The 7,498-nt window shown below is 45.1% G+C and overlaps 1 pseudogene; it reads right to left on the minus strand.

Annotated features, from left to right (window-relative positions):
* The window catches only part of LOC143285965 (solute carrier family 22 member 4-like), a 33,705-nt pseudogene that overhangs the window by 19,654 nt on the left and 6,553 nt on the right, over nt 1-7,498 (minus strand).

Raw genomic sequence — 7,498 nt, forward strand, 5'->3', positions numbered from 1 at the left:
CATCATCATCATCATCATCAGGAGTAGTAGCAGCAGCAGCAGTAGTAGTAGTTGTGCCATCATCTTCATTATCATCATCATCATCATCATCACCATCATCATCATCATCATCATCATCATCATCATCATCATCATCATCATCATCATCATCAGGAGTAGTAGCAGCAGCAGTAGTAGTAGTGCCATCATCATCATCATCATCATCATCATCATCATCATCAGGAGCAGTAGCAGCAGCAGTAGTAGTTGTGCCATCATCATCATCATCATCATCATCATCATCAGGAGTAGTAGCAGCAGCAGTAGCAGTGGTGCCATCATCATCATCATCATCATCATCATCATCATCATCAGTACTAGCAGTAGTGCCATCATCAAGAATCCCACAGGACCCCCGTGTTTTTACCCAGTGAGGGAGGTAGAGGAGAGGTTGGCGTGGTGGACGTGTTGCCCGGGCAGGCACCACCAATCCGGCACCAGGCCGGCGAAGGCCATCATCATCATGCTCCACGAGATGGGGATCAGGCCGAACTTGACGACGGCCAGCATCTGCCACTGGAACCGCCCCCATCCCCCCACCCCATTCACCACCTCCTCCATCCCGCCGCCGGCTGTAGACCCCTCCATGATGACTGAAAACTGCAATGCGTTCAGCGCTGAAAGATTAATCAGTCAGACACCACGACCATGGATAACCACACTCGCATTATTATCAGACAGACTGGCAAGATTTGAAGTGGGTCTTCACTGACCATGAAAAAAAAAAAAAAAAAAAAAAAAAAAAAAAAAAAAAAAAAAACCCACTCGCATTGGTTGCTCTGAAAAAGAACCCATGGCAACGAAAGTGTTGACCTCTGGCAAAGTTATGTAGGATAAATGCGCTCTGATAGGTATTCACCAATCTCTCTCTCTCTCTCTCTCTCTCTCTCTCTCTCTCTCTCTCTCTCTGTCTGTGTGTGTGTGTGTGTGTGTGTGTGTGTGTGTGTGTGTGTGTGTGTGTGCGCGCGCGCGCGCATGCACTCGAAGCCTGAGTGCGTTGTGCTGCTGCTGACAAGCACCTGCCTAGCAGCTGTGGTGTAGCGCATATAGATTTGTCCGAACTCAGTGACGCCTCCTTGAGAAACTGCACCTGAAACTATAGGCCAGATTTCCTTGGTCCGATGGTGGTAGTTTCCTGTGCAATAATAACGGTTGGAATAGCCGAGTGGTTGAAGGGTTGGACTTTCAAAGTGAGGGCCCAAGGTTCGAATCTCGGAAACGTCGCCTAGTGGGTGAAGGATGGAGATTTTTCCGATCTCCCAGGTCAGCATATGTGCTGACGTGCTTGTGCCTGAACCCCCTTCGTGTGTATACGCACGTAGAAGATCAAATACGTGCGTAAATTAAAGATCCTGCAATCCATGTCAGCGTTCGGTGGGTTATGGAAACAAGAATATACACAGGATGCACACTACCGAAAACGGAGTATGGCTGCCTATATGACGGGGTAAAAAAAACAAAAACGGTCATGCATGTAAAATGTTACATGTCTGTCTGAGTGTGTATGTGTGTGTGCCTGAAATCTGATTGAATGACACAGGAAACGAATGATGAGCGCCCAGTGGCAGCTGTCAGTCGGCTCTACTCAAGAAGGCAGCATGTTGTGCAAAATGACTCCGTGTTTGTTCAGCACTTAGAGTTGGGTCTTCGACCAAGGATAGGAGCTGTATAAGTGTCCGCATCATCATCCGTAATAATATTCATGGTATGGTTCGCGTGTCCAGCGCCTGCGTCGGTTGGGTGTGTTTTGCAGGAAATCTGTGTATGTACAGACACGCACAGTCACGCACGTGTAGACACTTATATAGGTACAAACGTGCATGCACACGAATTCGCGTACATTTGTACACACACACACACACACACACACACACACACACACACACAATTTTTCGTTATTATATACGTATCCATTTTCATTCACAAACAATAGAACTTCCGTGTTTTTCACCATTCCTGATAATGTTAAAGTTCTGATCAATGAATACAGAATACATAATACTTTTTTTTCTCAACAAGAGAAATTCATGTGTGGTGTATTTGACGTAAACAATACACGAAAATCCCAGTCACTCGATGTAAACACATAAAAGACATAAAATGCTGAAATGCAAAGTTGATGAGGACCTGTCGTACAATGACCACAATCATACATACTTTCACAGTCATTCATCATAAATACACAAGGAACATAAAATGCATAGATACAACGCTAATGCTAATCAATCTCATACAATAACCACAAATCAACCAAATCAAAAGTACTGACAAAGAAGGGATGACTGATGAACGTTTGCGCATTTGTAAATGACGACATTATGCCAAATACAGCTTGTCAAATTAATGTACGCCTACACCACTACAAATTCTGTGCATTGCTATGTGGTATACCTATGTTACGACATTAATACCATCAGACATTGTCGAAGTTCATTTCGTCCGTGCTGTGTTCATTTTGATGTTCATTTTGCTGCAGCATGATTAAAATACTGTAAAATCTTGAATTAACTCACTCAGTACGGCCAGTCCTCTCTTCTCCTCTACACAGACCCCTGGGATGTCCAGTGGGTGTCTGAATGACACAACCTTTAGCTTCCGTCGTCAGAATTGTGGTATTCTTTGTCAACAGTCACCTCTTCAGTATAAGAGCCTTCCGCTTGCAATATTTTGATGATGGTAATTGGGGTGAAACGCTGTTAACGTCGTCTCTTTCGCCGTTCGTATGGAGAGAGTTAAACCAACCTTGTTGTGCAGAGAAAGAGTAAAAAGCCCGCTGGCTCGTCTTCGGTTTTCTATTAGGGCACAGCGTGCGTTTGGTAATGATGACGATGAATTGAACACGTTTATATACAACCCCATTCCATTCCGCACCCCCTGCCCCCGCTCCCCCCCCCCCCCCCCCCCCCCCCCCCCCTTCTTTCTGCCCCATGCCCCAAGATGGTTTTGTGAAAGTGAGATTCAAGGCACGTATTCACATCTACATCTATCACACACACACACACACGCACGCACACACACACACACACACACACACAACATGGCCCAGTTCCTTTATCAGAAGCTGCTAGACAGCAGAAGCATGAGCGCATAATTTAACTGAACTACACGGTTCACAAAAAGCTAGGAACCACTCGTGAACTTGCACAGTTTTCGTTCTTTCCTTTAATGTAACATCTTTTCACTTTATGTGATATGAGACATGTCTTGCGCGTATGTATGTGTGTGTTTGTGTGTGGGAGGCGGGGGTGAGGGTTAGGGGATGGTGGATTAAAGGGTGATATACAGAGAAAGGATAAACTAGAATATTGGAATCAACAATCCGTAAAAATACGATTTCGTCATGGGGAGGGGGGCGGAGGTGAGAGGGGGTCGGGAGGGGGGGGGGGGAGAGGGGGCATGTGAAGCAATGCTGAATTTTCAACAGTTTCAGTTTCAGTTTTTCAACAAATAGTGGCATATGCAGCCGAAGTAATGATCTTTCACTCACAGCCAGGTGTTCTAGTTTTTTGTTTGTTAGTTTGTTGGGTTTTTGGTTGCTTTGTGTGTGACTTGACTTGACTTGACTTGACTTGACTTCATTTATTGTCATAAAATCCCGAAGGATTAATAGACACAACAAAGAACAAAGGGAACAAAGAAATAAACGGTCATCTAATACGCATGCACTGAAATACATAGTTGGCAAGTTGGCACTGAAATACATGGTTGGGGGCAGGGAGTAGGGATGATGGTTGGGGGCTGGGAGTAGGGGTGATGGTTGGGGGCAGGGAGTAGGGGTGATGGTTGGGGGGCAGGGAGTAGGGGTGATGGTTGGGGGCAGGGAGTAGGGGTGATGGTTGGGGGCAGGGAGTAGGGGTGATGGTTGGGGGGCAGGGAGTAGGGATGATGGTAGGGGGGCAGGGAGTAGGGGTGATGGTTGGGGGGCAGGGAGTAGAGATGATGGTTGCGGGGCAGGGAGTAGGGATGATGGTTGGGGGGCAGGGAGTAGGGATGATGGTTGGGGGGCAGGGAGTAGGGGTGATGGTTGGGGGCAGGGAGTAGGGATGATGGTTGGGGGGCAGGGAGTAGGGGTGATGGTTGGGGGGGCAGGGAGTAGGGATGATGGTTGGGGGGCAGGGAGTAGGGGTGATGGGGGGGACATGGTGTGAGGTTGCAATAGGTGGTGAATGTTTTCACTTATCAGCGTAAAATTAGTAGAATCAGTGTTAAATTGAAATTACATAAACTCACACACAAAAGCATGCAAGCAGTAGAATTGCCGTAAAATTGGATTTACATAACATCACACACACACACACACACACACATAAAGAGAGAAAGAAAGAGAGAGAAGGAGGGGGCTGGGGGGTCGGACCATCTTATCAAACTCAATAAGGTCTGAGGTTGCAAAGAGCACTGGTTGTTGTCACCAATGAGCGTAAAATTAATCAACATCACAAACACACACACACACACACACACACACACACACACACACACACTTCCCATACAACACACACACACACACACACACACACACACACATACACACACACACACACACACACACACACACACACACACACACACACTCGTGCGCGCGTGCGAAGGCGATGGATTAAGAGAGTAAATCGACAAAATCATCCAATACAAGAGAGATGAGTCGACCTGAGTTCGGAATCAGAATCAGCATCAGAAGTCTTTTGCTGTCATGCAACTCCACAACAGTCATAAAACCCAAGTCTGGTTAATATTCTGTACACATGTAAATAGATTAAGATCTGTGCAGACATTTTCTATACACAGGAAAACAGATTCAGATATGCGCCAAACATTCTCTATACACAGTTCAATAGATTCAGACATTTGCAAACAATTAGATGAAAATTAATACTAATAAGCAAAATCTTAGAAGGTTTAGAAAACATGTACATTAAAATATAAGAATGTTGTAGACCTTCCTCTGAACTATTCTCTCAGCGAAGCATCTTAAAAACAGAATTCCTCAGGACTCCATTTCCATGCTCATTTTGTTCAGCAGCTCGTACGTAAGGAGAAGGATGTTGTTTTGAAGCGTTTTAAGAACCAAAGCCAACTGAAGACTAGAACCCATCCAGAAATCCCGTGAGTTTCAAGAGCAAAGCGAAAGACTGGAATCCAGTGTGTGTGTGTGTGTGTGTGTGTGTCTGCATGCGTGCATAGTACGTGTTTCTGTTTGTGTGTGTGTGTGTGCATACGTGCGTACGTGGTTGCGTGTGTGTGTGTGTGTGTGTGCCAGAGACGTAATAGGATTACGTCATTTGCTTCGCAGATCAGTGATACAAAGAGCTGTTGTTACATTCTTTTTCACTCAGACGCCAACGAGTACATGACCCTGATTGTTTTGGTACCGTGTCGGCAGTTGGATCCCCCACCCCCACACACACACACACACATCGTCCAGCTCCGGTGACATACATGCACACACGTACACATGCACACACATGCTGCCACAGTTTTCAGTGCCGCAAAATGGGGGTGACAGATCTCCGATGTCTGGCATCCTTTCCGAGTCTGTTTTCTGTAATTCGGCCGGGCTGAGAAAAAGCACGCGCGCACGAGTGTGTGTGTGTGTGTGTGTGTGTGTGTGTGTGTGTGTGTGTGTGTCAGTGCGCGCGCGCGCGCGTTTGTGATCTTGATTTACGCTCATTGGTGACTGACAACAATCAGTGCTCTTTGCAACCTCAGACCTTAATGAGTTTGATAAGATGGTCCGACCCCCCGCGCCCCTCCCTCTCCCCCCCCATCTCTCTCTCTCTCTTTTTCTCTCTTTCATGTGTGAATAAGTTGTGCCGGTGGTGTGTGTGTGTGTGTGTGTGTGTGATGTAAAATCATTTTTACGACAATTCTACTGCTTGCATGCTTTTGTGTGTGATGTAATGTAAATTCAGTTTCAAGTTACCGTCTTCTACCAGGTTACGCATGCTGGACACATAGACACTCGCACACGTGATCTGTTATCAAAAAATGACCACCTAAATGTTTTGACAAATAAAATTAGTAATTAAGACTGAATCAACAGACATGACAACGTGTCACGCACCATGCCCTCACTCACCCCTCACCTCCGAACACCCTAACTTTCTCATCTTGTCATTCCTATCACAGAAGTATTTATACGCATTCCAAGGCATGTGTGCACACACAATGATAAGATTTTCTCTTTCGTCCATCTGATATTACTTTAGTGACAAACATGAACACACACCAAAGTGTGCGCAGTGACATGACTATTTCCTTTCTTCATGGATTGTCACAGGCATGCATGCACAAATACAAAGTTGAGCCATTTTGAATTTAAAACATTTTCATATAATTCATACAAACGATACTGGAATATTCTTCACAGATACTCATCTCAAGGCCTGACTAAGCACGTTGGGCTACGCCGCTGGTCAGGCATCTGCTTGGCAGATGTGGTGTAGCGTATATGGATTTGTCCGAACGCAGTGATGCCTCCTTGAGCTACTGAAACTGAAACTGAAACTCATCAAGCCTGGACCGCCAACAGACATACACACGTAGTTCAGTGTTGCGAGTGTACGCTTGTCACACAACGCAAGCACGCGCGCGTGCACGCTCTCTCTCTCTCTCTCACACACACACACACACACACACACCATGCGTTGGACACAGTCTACACGCTCGCGCGTGCATTGGGGCACTTCAACGGTGTATTGCTGACGTTGAGGCATGGATTAATCAAAACAAACTACAGTTAAATGATTGTAAAACTGAAGCTATTATTATTTCTTCAAGCAGACTGTCTATAAACAACTCCTTGCCTTCCTCTCTTAAAATTGGAGGTTCAGATGTAGACTTTGTATCTTCAGTGAAAAATCTGGGTGCGACGTTTGATTCAAACCTCACAATGAAGAAACACATAAACTTATCTCAGAAGTGTACTTTATTTGCAAACTCTCCAACCTTCATCAGCTGACAGTATGTAAGGTCTTTCGTCGGACAAAACTGAATTATGCTTTGAACGAAATGGTTGATGGTTTCTAAATCTTGTTTATACACGTTTGGAATACGTTTCTTTTAAACAGACCAGAAGAGTTATTTGTATTCTTCCAAGGCAAATTGTGACTGGTTTGAATTAGTTCAGTTTCGTGATACTATTAAAACATATGATTGACAGCATGCACAATCACACACAAACAAACACACGCTCATGCACACACACACACACACACACACACACACACACACACACACACACACGTATGTGTATATATGATATGTAATATGTATAGAAATATGTAAGACGTTTTGAAATTGAAAGAACGTGCACGCAAATGTACGCCACAAGAATATACGATGAACTTGATAACAAACATACACACAATCATACGCCTATACACAGACACACAACGCACGCAAACACACACACACACACACACACACACACACACACACACACACACACACGTTTGTTGGA

This window comes from Babylonia areolata, chromosome 9, assembly GCF_041734735.1.
Source record: "Babylonia areolata isolate BAREFJ2019XMU chromosome 9, ASM4173473v1, whole genome shotgun sequence".
Taxonomy (NCBI): Eukaryota; Metazoa; Mollusca; class Gastropoda; order Neogastropoda; family Buccinidae; genus Babylonia; species Babylonia areolata.